The sequence below is a fragment of the Pristiophorus japonicus genome, chromosome 3 (assembly GCF_044704955.1).
Source record: "Pristiophorus japonicus isolate sPriJap1 chromosome 3, sPriJap1.hap1, whole genome shotgun sequence".
NCBI lineage: Eukaryota > Metazoa > Chordata > Chondrichthyes > Pristiophoridae > Pristiophorus > Pristiophorus japonicus.
In genome coordinates this window covers 244948272-244964443 of record NC_091979.1, presented here as the reverse complement: position 1 = coordinate 244964443, position 16172 = coordinate 244948272, and the positions used below count along the sequence as shown (strand labels likewise).

The window sequence follows — 16172 nt, the reverse complement described above, 5'->3', positions numbered from 1 at the left end:
TCCCTCGAAATCGAGGAAGATTTGCTTCCACTCTAAAAGTGAGTTCTCAGGTGACTGTACAGTCCAATACGGGAATTACAGTCACTGTCGCAGGTGGGACAGACAGTGGTTGAAGGAAAGGGTGGGTGGGACTGGTTTGCCGCACGCTCCTTCCGCTGCCTGCGCTTGATTTCTGTATGCTCTCAGCGACGAGACTCGAGGTACTCAGCGCCCTCCCGGAAGCACTTCCTCTACTTAGGGCGGTCTTTGAACAAGTACTTTGGTTCGGTATTCACTAAGGAGGACACTAACAACCTTCCGGATATAAAAGGGGTCAGAGGGTCTAGTAAGGAGGAAGAACTGAGGGAAATCCTTATTAGTCGGGAAATTGTGTTGGGGAAATTGATGGGATTGAAGGCCGATAAATCCCCAGGGCCTGATGGACTGCATCCCAGAGTACTTAAGGAGGTGGTCTTGGAACTAGCGGATGCATTGACAGTCATTTTCCAACATTCCATTGACTCTGGATCAGTTCCTATGGAGTGGAAGGTAGCCAATGTAACCCCACTTTTTAAAAAAGGAGGGAGAGAGAAAACAGCCTGACATCGGAAGTGGGTAAAATGATGGAATCAATTAATAAGGATGTCATAGCAGCGCATTTGGAAAGAGGTGACATGATAGGTCCAAGTCAGCATGGATTTGTGAAAGGGAAATCATGCTTGACAAATCTTCTGGAATTTTTTGAGGATGTTTCCAGTAGAATGGATAAGGGAGAACCAGTTGATGTGGTATATTTGGACTTTCAGAAGGCTTTCGACAAGGTCCCACACAAGAGATTAATGTGCAAAGTTAAAGCACATGGGATTGGGGGTAGTGTGCTGACATGGATTGAGAATTGGTTGTCAGACAGGAAGCAAAGAGTAGGAGTAAATGGGGATTTTTCAGAATGGCAGGCAGTGACTAGTGGGGTACCGCAAGGTTCTGTGCTGGGGCCCCAGCTGTTTACACTGTACATTAATGATTTAGACGAGGGGATTAAATGTTGTATCTCCAAATTTGCGGATGACACTAAGTTGGGTGGCAGTGTGAGCTGCAAGGAGGATGCTATGAGGCTGCAGAGCGACTTGGATAGGTTAGGTGAGTGGGCAAATGCATGGCAGATGAAATATAATGTGGATAAATGTGAGGTTATTCACTTTGGTGGTAAAAACAGAGAGACAGACTATTATCTGAATGGTGACAGATTAGGAAAAGGGGAGGTGCAACGAGACCTGGGTGTCATGGTACATCAGTCATTGAAGGTTGGCATGCAGGTACAGCAGGCGGTTAAGAAAGCAAATGGCATGTTGGCCTTCATAGCGAGGGGATTTGAGTACAGGGGCAGGGAGGTGTTGCAACAGTTGTACAGGGCCTTGGTGCGGCCACACCTGGAGTATTGTGTACAGTTTTGATCTCCTAACCTGAGGAAGGACATTCTTGCTATTGAGGGAGTGCAGCGAAGGTTCACCAGACTGATTCCCGGGATGGCGGGACTGACCAATCAAGAAAGACTGGATCAACTGGGCTTGTATTCACTGGAGTTCAGAAGAATGAGAGGGGACCTCATAGAAACGTTTAAATTTCTGATGGGTTCAGACAGGTTAGATGCAGGAAGAATGTTCCCAATGTTGGGGAAGTCCAGAACCAGGGGACACATCTAAGGATAAGGAGTAAGCCATTTAGGACCGAGATGAGGAGAAACTTCTTCACCCAGAGAGTGGTGAACCTGTGGAATTCTCTACCACAGAAAGTTGTTGAGGCCAATTCACTAAATATATTCAAAAAGAAGTTAGATTAAGTCCTTACTACTAGGGGGAATCAAGGGGTATGGCGAGAAAGCAGGAATGGGATACTGAAGTTGCATGTTCAGCCACGAACTCATTGAATGGCGGTGCAGGGTAGAAGGGCCGAATGGCCTACTCCTGCACCTATTTTCTATGTTTCTATGTTTCTATGTCTTTGGCCAGGGACTCCCAGATGTCGATGGGAATGTTGCACTTTATCAAGGAGGCTTTTAGGGTGTCCTTGAAACGTTTCCTCTGCCCACCTGGGGCTCGCTTGCCGTGTAGGAGTTCCAAGTAGAGCGCTTGCTTTGGGAGTCTCGTGCTGAGTGTACATGACATGCGCTGAGTGTAGCAATGGTTTGGAGGAGCACGAGACTTTGGGGCATATAGTTCCCAAAGCTCTCCACCACTGGGAATTTTCCTCGCCTCATCTCTGGGTCTGTTGTAGACGCGTTGATAGAGATTGATTGCTGTGATTGGTCAGCAACTCCAGGACCATTGTATCATGTGACTACAGGGGTGGCAGAAGTCAAATTAGATGGACCTTGGTCTTTTTTCGTCGAGCAGTTCCTATGTACTACTAAATCATACAAGGATGTTCCAACGTTCGAATTTACTCTTTATTTTTTCTTCTATCTGCCCTCTGTATCAGCCAAACGCATGTATTTGGTTTGGTATGCAAACTCTTAAGTATAGTGATGGGTCTCCACATTTGGAAGATGCATGGCTGACCAAAAGAAGACCTCTCAGTCTAAAACTTAAAACCTCTCTGTTAAACCTTATCTTATCTTCTTTTTTCTCCCTGTCCCAATCCTTTAAACCCTAAGGGACGAATTTCTGGCTCCTCTGCACTGCGTTTTTTACTCCGGAGCGGCGGCAATGGCAGCGGTGAGGTGTTCTGGGCGGGCGGTCAGCCTCCAGCGCCCCGCAGGGATCCTCGGGTCCAGTTTTGCAGTGTGGAGCAGCACCGCCCGGAAGAGCTCAGCGGGTGTGCAACGCCCCTAGTTGCGACACCGGCGTAAGTTTTGACTCTTGCCCGAGCCGTATGCCCCGAAGCACGTCCCGCAGTGAATGCCTGGGAAATCAGGCGGTCCAACGATACCGACAGTGGCGCAGTAAGTAATGGACTCCTAAGGTAAGTGTGATTTTTTTTTCTTAATTAAAAAAAAATATTTATGTTGTGGTGGCTTTTGGGAATGTTTTTTGGCTTTTTGTTTTACATTCCCCCCCTCCCTCCCCCCCCAGGCGTCTCTCGGCCTGGCTCTTTAGCTCGGGAGTTTCCCATGCTAGTGCCTAAGAGGGGTGTACAGCGCCTCCCTCAGTGCTGCGCCCCCTGACTCAGGGCCCAGCTGCCCAACGTTACTTACTGAGGCGCAAACTGTTCCCGGGCACTAACTTTCCTGCCCCACCACCATTTCCGCCTCAAAAACATCAAAACCGAAAATCCAGCCCCATGATTCAGGTCACTGCTTCTTGGTTTGCTTTAACTTCTCTTCTGTTGTCTTTGATCTTTGTTGTCTCCTGTGTCACAGAGTCTGGTCCTTTACCTGAATTTCTCAATAGAAAAGAGGCACCGCCCACCAAAGCTGCCAGAACAGAGCCCCTTCTGCACATAGAGGTGATCACACTGAGTAATCCACATATCACTCTTCACGTGGTCCTGCAAATCATTCCAGCAATACTATTACAGGTTATTTGGGCATTCATTTGAACACAGGCATTTCTGCGTTTCGAGGGTCAACGCAGGACAGAGGTGTGTTTACAATGCATTCAGATTACATGCATCCATTGAAAACTTGAGGAGTCAAATTTCAATGACTTAAATGACAGGCAGTCAGAAAACAAGCATCTCTAAAGTCCAAATATTTTAGCTATGTCCACAAAAGGTTGGATAGGGTGGGGTTGTTTTCTTTGATACAGAGGAGGCTGAGGGAAGACCTTATTGAGGTGTATAAAATTATAAGGGCTTGATCATCACACCATCATAGGTGGTCCCTCGAACGAGGATGACTTGCTTCCACAAGAGTTCACAGGTGTTTCAATGAAGGACCCGATGTTCCAGTCCTGAACTCCAATTGAGGGGGTGGAAGATGCCTGTGCGTGGATTTTTTTAACGTGTGGTGACCGTTGCACATCAGCCACCACACGGGCTCGATGGAGCTAGGCCTTTATCCAGTGGCAAAGCTGGAATCAGGATGACTGGAGAGCAGCTCTGCTGCACGGACCTAGTGCACACACATATCACAGTGTGGGCTGGCCCCTGCTGCCCCTGGGCCCTCGCCTCTTCTGGGCCCCGTACCCTCATTCGCTGCACCTCCACCACAATGTTCCAGGGCCCGGCGCTCCAGCTCCATTTATAGCCCCGACCTGCGGTGGTGTTCTCACACAGGTCGGGGCGGCCCTTAGCAGAGGGGTCAACAACCAGGGGGCATAGATTTAAAGTCATTGGTAGGAGCTTTAGAGAGGACATTTTTTCATCCAGAGGGTGGTGGGGGTCTGGAACTCACTGCCAGAAAGGGTGGTAGAGGCAGAAATCCTCACCACATTTAAAAAGTGCCTGGATATGCATTTGAAGTGCCGTAACCTACAGGGCTATGGATCGAGGGCTGGAAAGTGGGATTAGGCTGGATAGCTCTTGGTCAGCCGGAGCGGACACGATGGGCCAAAATGGCCTCCTTCAGTGCTGTAAATTTCTATCATTCTATGAAACTGGAAGGAAAGTAGGTGACACTACAAATTGAATTGTCTGCTTGGACCAAGGGTACATTGTTGAGGACCTTTCAACTGTGTTGTAACTTTACTCTTGAAATATTACACCAGCAATTATTTTTTTTAAAAAGGCACTGCCCATCATGGACACTGAGATATATCGAGCAGGAAAATCCCAGCTTTAGCAGAATGATACATGGGCTAAAAAGGTTAAATTATGAGGACAGGTTGCATAAAGTAGGCTTGAGTTTAGAAGATAAAGGGGCGATCTGATTCAGGTGATTAAGAAAAGGAAGTTATGATGAGTCTTTATAAAATACTAGTTCAGCCTCAACTGGAGTCGTGTGTCCAATTCTGGACACCACACTTTAGGAAGGATGTGAAGGTCTTAGAGAAGGTGCTGAAAAGATTTACAAGAATGGTTTCAGGGACGAGGGACTTCAGTTACGTGGACAGACTGGAGAAGCTGGGTTGTTCTCCTTAGGGTAGAGAAGGTTGAGAGAAGATTTGATGGAGGTGTTCAAAATCATGAGGGGTCCAGACAGGGTAGATAGAGAGAAACTGTTCCCATTGGCAGAAGGGCCGAGAACCAGAGGACACTAGATTTAAGGTGATTGGCAGAAGAACCAAAGGCGACATGAGGAAAAAAATTTTTACGCAGCGAGTGGTTAGGATCTGGAATGCACTGTCTGAAAGGGTGGTGGAGGCAGACTCAATCATGGCTTTCAAAAGGAAGTTGGATAAGTACCTGAAGGAAAAAAATTGCAGGGCTACAGGGAAAGGGCGGGGCAGTGGGATTAGCTGAAGTGCTCTTGCAGAGAGCCGGCACGGGCTCGACGGGCCGAATGGCCTCCTTCTGTGCTGTAACCATTCTACGACTCTAAGATGATTGAAGGACTTGATAAGGTAGATAGAGAGAAACTATCTCCTCTGATGGGGCAGTACAGGGGCTTAAAATTAGAGGTAGGCCGTTCTTGGGTGATGTCAGGATGCATTTCTTCACACAAGGTAGTGGAAATCTGGAACTCTCGCCCCCAAAATGCTGTGGAGGCTGGGGGCTCAATTGAAAATTTCAAAAACTGAGATTGATAAATTTTTGTTCGGCAAGAGTATTAAGGGTTATGGAACCAAGGCAGATGGATGGTGTTCAGTCGAGGTCAGCCGTGATCTAATTGAATAGCGAAACTGGCTCAAGGGGCTGAATGGTCTACTCCTGTTCTTACGTTCCATCCTAAACCGCGGCAGTTGTTCAGGCGTTACAACTAATCTCGATGTCTATGTACCAGGGATCCCATTCCTGATCTCGATCCAGTGATTACTGCTGGAAAACATGCCTGAATGCTTTTCAATGAATTCCCTCTGCTTATTTCAAAAGCGTTAATATCCGTTAATTTAGGGAAATACATTAGTGGGTGTGTTTAAAAAAAAGCACACAGAGGGAATTAAACCCAACGGCAAGAAGAGATTGGAATTCGTTGTGACATCACAAAGGCTTGTTTTTTAGCAAAGACTCGTTCTAATAAAACAGCATTTAGATAGCACCTTGACTTGAGCACGAAAATCTAGGCCGTCATTCCCAGTGCAATACTGAGGGAGTGCTGCAGTGTCGGAGGTGTCGTCTTTCGGATGAGACATTAAACCGAGGTCCCTTCTGCCCTCTCAGGTGGACGCAAATGATTCCGCGGCACTATTTCGAAGAAGAGCAGGGGGAGTTATCCCTGTTGTCCTGGGGCCAATATTTATCCCTCAATCGACATAACAAAAAAACAGATGATCTGGTCATTATCACATTGTTGTTTGTGGGAGTTTGCTGTGCGCAAACTGACTGCTGTGTTTCCCACATTACAACAGTGACTACACCCCAATAGTACTTCATCTGCTGTAAAGCTCTTGGAGACATCTGATAGTCGTGAAAGGCGCTACATAAATGCAGATCTTTCTTTTTTCTTTTATGTAGTAAAACGTCTCAAGGTGCTTCACAGGAGCGTTATAAAACAAAATTTGACACCGAGCCACATATGGAGATATTAGGTCAGGTGACCTTCGTCAAATATAGGTTTTAAGGAGCGTCTTAAAGTAGGAGGTAGAGAGGCGGAGAGGTTTAGGGAGGGAATTCTCGAGCTCAGAGCCCAGGCAGCTGAAGGCACGGCCGCCAATGGTGGAGCGATTAAAATCGGGGATGCGCAAGAGGCCAAAATTGGAGGGGCACAGAAATCTGGAGGGATGTAGGACTTTAGGAGGTTACAGAGCCAGGGATGGGTGAGGCCATCCCTGGGGAGGGATATTAAAACACGGGTGAGAATTTTAAAATCGAGGCGTGGTTGCACCGGGAGCCAATGTAGGTCAGCGAGCACAGGGGTGATGGGTGAGCGGGACTCAGTGCGAGCTAGGACATGGGCAGTGGTGTGTTGAGTGAGCACCCCCAGCTGAACTCAGCTAATGGACGACAGACCTGGCACTCAATTCGGACCTTGCGGGTCTGTGTGACCAAGCACCACTCTGAGGCAGAGCAGTTAATGAGTGACCTATTTCCAAAAATAATTGCTTATGTCGGCATTGTTCAGTGAGCTGATGACACTCAGTGTCAGGACGTAAGCACCACCAGCAATGACCACATGGGCAATGTGCCAGCGGTCCACTGACGCTGATGGAACCGTGCTTCAAAGCGAGTCATCAGCTTTAGAGTAGGAGGGGAAAAACAATAACATCGAAACCAAAGAAGCCTCCGCATTAGCATTTCTTTCGCAACCCAAACAGGCCAAAGGAATGGTAAGTGAACTTAAACATCCTTTTTTTAAAAAGATTTCCCAAACCCACTCCTCCAGATGTATTTCATTTGCACTATTTCCATTTAAATCGTGGTTGCCGAGGAGCCACTGGTGGAATAGATACAGGACCTGACCTTATGTGAGGCTTGAATTAGCATTCGTGGGTGAGATGGTTTAATTACTGTAGCACGGTGGGTTAATAATCCTCCCCACTGATGTTCGCTCAGCTCCCTTGCACTGCAGTAGGGGGGACACTCATCAGCCACTTCTTAATCATAGAATCATAGAATGGTTACAGCACAGAAGGAGGCCATTCGGCCCGTCAAGCTGTGCCGGCTCTCTGCAAGAGCACTTCAGCTAGTCCCACTCCTCCGGCCCTTTCCCCGTAGCCCTGCATTTTTTTTTCCTTCAGGAACTTATCCAACTCCCTTTTGAAAGCCACGATTGAGTCTGCCTCCACCTCCCTTTCAGGCAGTGCATTCCAGATCCTAACCACTCGCTGCGTAAAAACGTTCTTCCTTATGTCGCCTTTGGATCTTCTGCTGATCACCTTAAACGTGTGTCCTCAGGTTCTCCACCCTTCCGCCAATGGGAACAGCTTCTCTCTATCTACTCTGTCCAGACCCCTCATGATTTTGAACACCTCTATTAAATCTCCTCTCAACCTTCTCTACTCTAAGGAGAACAGTCTATCCACGTAACTGAAGTCCCTCATCCCTGGAACCATTCTCGTAAATCTTTTCTGCACCCTCTCTAAGACCTTCACATCCTTCCTAAAGCACGGCACCCAGAATTGGACACAATACTCCAGTTGAGGCCGAACCAGTGTTTCATAAAGGCTCATCATAACTTCCTTTGCTTTTGTAATCTGTGGGGGGGGGGGGGCCGAAATTCAGGCACGGCAGAAAGCTGGCGCATCCACGATTATTTACCGTTTTTTACCACCGGGCGCGATGAGGCGGCATTCCGAGCGATTTTCTGCACTTTAAACTTTTTTTCTCGTCAGACCGGAAGTCGGCCACAGTGGGACGGAAGTGCGGCGGTAAGTCCTGGTGAAGGGCGGAAGTTGAGGCGGGACTAAGTCTCTGCCGCTATCACTCAGCGGCGGAGCGGAGATGACGTCACAACGCGTGTGCATCACCAAGTCTCTCCCCTTCACTTAAAGGGCTGTTCTGATATCTCCTTCTGTCGCTCAGCGTCCAATTTTGATTGGAAACGCTTGTGAAGACATTTTGTTATGTGAATGGTGCTATATAAATGCAAGCTGTTGTTATTGTTGTTGTTCTCTGTCTCTGAACTATCACAATGCAGCAACGTACTTTCCAGGACAGAGAGTATCAAAATCACACATAATAATTCGTCTTTTGGATGTGACGTTAAACCGAGGCCCTGTCTGCTCTCTCAGCTGGACGTAAAAGATCCCATGGCACTATTTCGAAGAAGAGCAGGGAAGTTATCCCTGGTGTCCTGGCCAATATTTATTCCTCAATCCACTTAACAAAAACTGATTATCTAGGTCATTATTACATTGTTGTTTGCGGGAGCTTGTTGTGCACAAATTGGCGGCCGTGTTTCCCACCTTACAACAGTGACTACACTTCAAAAGTACTTCTTTGACAGTAAAGCGCATTAAGACGTCAGGTGGTCGTGAAAGGCGCTATATAAATGCAAGTCTTTCTTTTCTTTAATCCAAATATGGTCTCACAAAGTTAAAACAACATGTTTTGTCTCACAATGTAATGTTTGTGAGTTGTATCCCAGTACATGATTGTATGATAACAGTTTCACGTTGGCTGGGTGCTTTCAGTCATAATGCTCAATAATCACAACCAAATCTGTTACTTTGCCAGCTTTGCTGATGGAATTCATTTGTTGTATACACAGATTTCCTGTCCAAAGCATGCATTACATTAATCTGTATTACAATCCATCTGCCATTTCTTGGTGGATCTGCCTAAACTGATCCAAATTCTCTTTTATTTAAAAAAAATCCTCTATAATGAGGTACAGGAGGAATTACAGGTGATAATTATGGAGCAGATGTTATGAATTACTCCGAGTGAGGAACAATTCAGTGAGCACTTGTGTGGTGTGCAAACCCTGACAAACAACAACAACTTGTATTTATATAGCGCCTTTAACATAGTGAAGCATCCCAAGGCGCTTCACAGGAGTATTATAAGACATAAAATTTGACACCAAGCCACATAAGAAGAAATTAGGGCAGGTGACCAAAAGTTTGGTCATAGAAGTAGGCTTTAAGGAGTGTATTAAAGGAGGAAAGAGAGGTAGAGAGGTGGAGAGGTTTAGGCAGGGAGTTCCAGAGCTTGGGGCCCAGGCAACAGAAGGCACAGCCACCAATGGTTGAGCGACTATAATCAGGGATGCTCAAGAGGGCAGAATTAGAGGAGCTCAGACAATCCGAGGGGGGGGGTTGGGGGCTGGAGGAGATTACAGAGATAGGGAGGGGTGAGGCCATGGGGGGGATTTGAAAATAAGGATGAGAATTTTGAAATCGAGGCGTTGCTTAACTGGGAACCAATGTAGGTCAGCGAGGCCTATGTTGAGCCCACCAACGAGGGTTTCAGCCGGGCCAAGAGGAGGTATCGAGCTGCCAGTTGGCAGCCTAGCCGAACCCGTGGCCCACCATTGTTGGGCCGCCTGCAACGTTGGCCGACAATTAAAAATAAAATGTTGGCCGCCGCAGTGAGCCCTCCCCTTTAAGGACGGACGCGACGCCCAGCCACTGGCAACTTCCCGCCAGGAGACGCTATCGGGGGCACCGACCCCGCGCAGATGCCACGCTCCAGTGGGGGCAATTTCCCCCGCGGGGCGAAAAGGGGTCGCCGCCAGTCAGTAGGAGGTTGGCGCATGGCCGACAACGGGTCAGCGCGCCGGGCGGGTCAGAAACATGGGGTGCGCCGGAAAGTTCCGCGTGGGTCAGACCATCCGCTTGCCCCCTGTTGGAAAGGACTTACCGCCCCGATACCGCAATGGGCCTGAAGGAAGGTGGCAAGTTCCGCCCACCCCCTACACTCCAGACTGGAACTGAAATAAGTGGCAATTCATGTTCTGACAGGTTGGATTTAAAACAGAACCGGAAGATTATACGGACTGCTCAAAAGGATTTACAATCTTTAAAGTCTAAACAGTATTCTTCTATCGATCCATACAAAGGTCGAGGGCACGTTCGCAAAACATTAAGCTTATGAAAAGTACAATAAAGAGAGAGAAAGCTGGGCAATCCTGCTGGTTTGAATGAAGTAAAAGCAGCTGCCAATCGATGGAACCTTCCCTCAACAATTAACTTTGAATTGACCTCAGTGTGTGACTATCTACACAGCTCCCCCCTGCTGTAAATACCTGAAGCACTAGCCTTAAAGGGACATAGACTCACACAGCACAGAAGGTGGTCATTCAGCCCATCGTTCCTGTGCCGGCTCTTTGAAAGAGCTCTCCAATTAGTCCTGCTCTTTTCCCATGCTTTCATACGCCTCAGTGAAGATGGTGACTATGACTTGGAGTTCAGCCTCTGAATGTGCGCAGACGCAAGCGTGGTCCACCTACTGTAGCTCGATGACAAAGGATGGGACGGTCTTGGATCTGGCCTGGAGACGGCGAAGGTTGAACATGTTCCCGCTGGTTCTGTAGTTTAGTTCCACTCGAGCGGGGAGCTTGTTGAGTGTGAGGTGGAGCATTGCAGCGACTCTATAGGCTCAGGGACGTGGACCATATACAGTAGACACCGCAAATCGCTGGAGAAATACCACCAACAATGTCTCCGCAAGATCCTGCAAATCCCCTAGGAGGACAGGCGCACCAACATGAGCGTCCTTGACCAGGCCAACATCCCCAGTATCGGAGAACTGACCACACTCGACCGCACTTGGGCGGGCCACATTGTCTGCATGCCTGACACAAGACTCCCAAAGCAAGTGCTCTACTTGGAACTCCTACACAGCTCTTTTCCCTTAGCCCTACTAACTTTTCCTATCCAATTTCCTTTTGATAGTTACTGTTGAATCTGCTTCCACTACCCTGTCAGACAGTGCATTCCAGATCGTAACAACTCGCTGTATAAATAAAATTCTCCTCATCAATCCTCTGTTTTTTTTTGGCAATTACCTTCATTGTCTTATCCTGGCGTGCCAGGGGTATACACAGCCCCATTAATGCAGCTACGCATCCAATTCATAGATTATCAGCGAGCAACACGGATACTGCTGAGAGGGTGAAATGGAGTAAGGTGGGAGGAGGCTCGTGTGGAACATAAACGCCAGCATGGAAAAGTTGGGCCGAATGGCCTATTTCTGTGCCATACATTCTATGCCGTTCTATGGTGGAGCAGGCAGTAATTTAAAAATCAAATCAAATACTGTGTGGAAGAAGTGGTTTTGCTTGGCCGGTGGAGGTTTGACTCTTGGTCTCAGTGACCCTGGGCCAGGGAAGAGATATCAGCCAGGGATTCCATCTCAAGTAACTCTTCCTGGAGCAGGGACATCGGGTGAGGGGCAGGATCGGATTCGACTGTGACCCACACCTCTTCCCCCCACCCACCTCCCACTTGCTGTCAACCGGCCTACATCAAGAGCAAGGTACATTGATGACGTATCATTGGACATCAGTCATCAGCATCTTCAGGGGCGGAGAAAATTTGGAGGGGGGTAAAAATGCATTATGTAGAATTACATAGAATATACAGCACTGAACCAGTCCATACCCGGCGTTTATGCTTCATCGAGCCTCCTCCCATCCTTCCTCAACCAACTCTATCAACATAACCCTCTGTCTTTCTTCCTCATACGCTTGTCCAGCCTCCCCTTAAATCCATCTATACTATTCGCTTCAACCACTCCCTGTGGTAGCGAGTTCCACATTTTCACCACCCTCTGAATAAAGAAGTTTCTTCTGAATTCCCTATTTGATTTCTTGGTGACTATCTTATATTAATGGGCCTCCTGTATTAACCACCAGTGTGGAAGTCACTTTAACAGATCTGAAAAGGGGCCAGAAACTGTATCACGATTAAAAAAAAGGTGTGTGATTTATGAAGCTGTGCAGATTGCTGTGACTCAGCTGAGAGAAAGCCTGACGACTCAATAAAGTTCTTGCAGCAGGTCTACAGCTGTGAATCATGCAGTTGGAGACTTGGCACTGTGAGAAAATATCGAGGGTGTTGGTTAGCTGGGAATTAACCACAGAATTCCACAGAAGCGTGGCCAGCTTGTGATCTGATTAGCACACAAGGCTGTTCTTGTAGCAAATTACAGAACCAGGCAAATAAAATGAGGACATTCATTATTTTTCGTCGACAAGCGGTCGTAATAATCTGCTTCTTCCCCTTCCATCAGCCGGAAAGCAGATGGAAATTATGATCATTATTTTCAGGGGGTGCCATTTGGCCGACTGTTTCCCCCCCTTCCTGCTCCCACCAAGACCGTTCACTGAACAGTCGGGGGAGTTAGCCTGAACACAAGCCACAGCTCTTCTTCTTCGGCAGTCCCTGGGAGTCAAGAGTGACTTGACTCCTGACTCCAGGTCGCAACTACAGCTGCTCTGGACCTTGTACCGGGAGGGAGAATCAGAGAAAAATTACGGTGCAGAAGGAGGCCATTTCGACCCATCGTGTCCGCGCCGGCAGCCAAGAGCCACCCAGCCTAATCCCATTTTCCAGCTCTCGGTCCGTAGCCCTGTAGGTCATGGTTCTTCAAGTGCACATCCAAGCACTTTTTAAACATGGTGAAGGTTTCTGCCTTGACCACCTTTTCAAGCAGTGAATTCCAGACCCCCACCACCCTCTGGGTGAAGGAATGTTTCCTCCTCTCCTCTCTAATCCTTCCACCAGCTGCTTTAAATCTATACCCCCTGGTTATTGACCACCTCTGCTAAGGGAAACAGGTCCTTGCTATCTACTCTATCTAGGCTCCTCATAATTTTGTCATCATCATAGGCAGTCCCTCGAAACGAAGATGACTTGCTTCCACGCCAAAAAAGGATGAGTTCACAGGTGTTTCAATGAAGGACCTAATATTCCCGATCCCGAATTACATCCTGAAGGGTGGAAGATGCCTGTACGTGGATTTTTTTTAAACATGTGATGGCCGTTCCACACCAGCCACCACACGGGCTTGACAGAGCTAGGTCTTGGTCCAATAGCAAGGGTTATCCAAGACGACTGGAGACCTGTTCTGTTGCACAGACCTAGTGCGCACACATATCGCATTGTGGGCTGGCCCATGCTGCCCCTGGGCCTCGGGCCCCGAACTCACGCCTCTCCTGGGCCCCGATCACATCCCTCCAGTCTCTCGCTGTAACTGCCCACGCTCCAATATACCTCAAATGAAATCTCCCCTGGGCCAGCTGCACGGAGGTCAGCCTTCTGGGGACGCTTCCTCTGAATGGGCGACGGTGCTCAGCATCTTCCCTGTGGCAGTGCGATAGGATTGGGAATTCAGCGGAGCGTCAGATCTCCGCCCCTCCACACTGCACCACCTCAAAGTCAGTGCGCTCTACTGCCCCGTAATTTCCATGTTTACTTGCGGATCGGGGACACAGTCCACGATCGTGGGAAGAGCAAATCCTGACATGAACTCAGGATCACTTGGGTTCAGCTAACTAAAGAATTATTTTAATGATCAATAATTACATTAACCAACATCAAAATTATTTCATGACTAGCACTAAACAATATTTGTAATGACATGGTTAAAATACTAATAATTAAAACTAGAATGATTTGCTACAATTAAAATAACTGAGTGCTAGGCCCATGCAGCAGAGCCTGGTATCCAATTGTCTTGGATCCCTTTGCCAGTGGACCAAGACCTTGCTCTGTCAAGTCTGTATGGTAGCTGGTGTCGCTGACAAGGCTGGCATCCCCAGTTACCCTGAGAAGGTTGTGATAATGGAGTGACTTGCAAAACCACTTCAGAGGGCAGTTAAAAAAGAAAGACTTGGATTTATATAGCGCCTTTCATGACCACCGGATGTCTCAAAGCACTTTACAGCCAATGAAGTACCTTTGGAGTATAGTTGTTATATATGCAGACTATAGATATACTCTCTGTGTAGTCACTGTATAGATGCATAAGATGGAGACTTGTTACCTGATGTACTATCAATAAGATTTACACTGTGTATAGAAACATAGAAACATAGAAACATAGAAAATAGGTGCAGGAGTAGGCCATTCGGCCCTTCTAGCCTGCACCGCCATTCAATGAGTTCATGGCTGAACATGCAACTTCAGTACCCCATTCCTGCTTTCTCGCCATACCCCTTGATCCCCCTAGTAGTAAGGACCTCATCTAACTCCTTTTTGAATATATTTAGTGAATTGGCCTTAACAACTTTCTGTGGTAGAGAATTCCACAGGTTCACCACTCTCTGGGTGAAGAAGTTCTTCCGCATCTCGGTCCTAAATGGCTTACCCCTTATCCTTAGACTGTGACCTCTGGTTCTGGACTTCCCCAACATTGGGAACATTCTTCCTGCATCTAACCTGTCTAACCCCGTCAGAATTTTAAATGTTTCTATGAGGTCCCCTCATATTCTTCTGAACTCCAGTGAATACAAGCCCAGTTGATCCAGTCTTTCTTGATAGGTCAGTCCCGCCATCCCGGGAATCAGTCTGGTGAACCTTCGCTGCACTCCCTCAATAGCAAGAATGTCCTTCCTCAGGTTAGGAGACCAAAACTGTACACAATACTCCAGGTGTGGCCTCACCAATGCCCTGTACAACTGTAGCAACACCTCCCTGCCCCTGTACTCAAATCCCCTTGCTATGAAGGCCAACATGCCATTTGCTTTCTTAACCGCCTGCTGCACCTGCATGCCAACCTTCAATGACTGATGTACCATGACACCCAGGTCTCTTTGCACCTCCCCTTTTCCTAATCTGTCACCATTCAGATAATAGTCTGTCTCTCTGTTTTTACCACCAAAGTGGATAACCTCACATTTATCCACATTATACTTCATCTGCCATGCATTTGCCCACCTAACCTATCCAAGTCGCTCTGCAGCCTCACAGCATCCTCCTCGCAGCTCACACTGCCACCCAACTTAGTGTCATCCGCAAATTTGGAGATACTACATTTAATCCCCTCATCTAAATCATTAATGTACAGTGTAAACAGCTGGGGCCCCAGCACAGAACCTTGCGGTACCCCACTAGTCACTGCCTGCCATTCTGAAAAGTACCCATTTACTCCTACTCTTTGCTTCCTGTCTGACAACCAGTTCTCAATCCATGTCAGTACACTACCCCCAATCCCATGTGCTCTAACTTTGCACATCAATCTCTTGTGTGGGACCTTGTCGAACGCCTTCTGAAAGTCCAAATATACCACATCAACTGGTTCTCCCTTATCCACTCTACTGGAAACATCCTCAAAAAATTCCAGAAGATTTGTCAAGCATGATTTCCCTTTCACAAATCCATGCTGACTTGGACCTATCATGTCACCTCTTTCCAAATGCACTGCTATGACATCCTTAATAATTGATTCCATCATTTTACCCACTACCGATGTCAGGCTGGCCGGTCTATAATTCCCTGTTTTCTCTCTCCCTCCTTTTTTATACTATGCTGGCACCACTAGAGGGTGCAGCTGGTGGAGACCGGGGTTTCCTGCCCCTGTGGCAGAGGCTGTCCACCAGAGGGCACTGCGGTGGGAGACCTGAGGGTCACATGCAGGGCCCAGTATAAAATGCTGCCCACCATGCTTGTGCCTCACTCTGAAGTTACGAATAAAAGGACCAAGGTCACTACAGTTTGATGGCAACACATTGCCTCGTGGAGTCATTCATAAGTACATCACAGACACAACAGTACTCACTGTTGTAATGTGCGAAACGCCGTAGCCAATTTGCACACAGCAAGCTCCCACAA

General features: G+C 47.6%; 1 protein-coding gene across 1 annotated transcript in view; it reads right to left on the bottom strand.

The window, feature by feature from the left end:
- Window positions 1-16172, bottom strand: part of sema4gb (sema domain, immunoglobulin domain (Ig), transmembrane domain (TM) and short cytoplasmic domain, (semaphorin) 4Gb) — a 254681-nt gene that overhangs the window by 53512 nt on the left and 184997 nt on the right. The window lies entirely within an intron of this gene.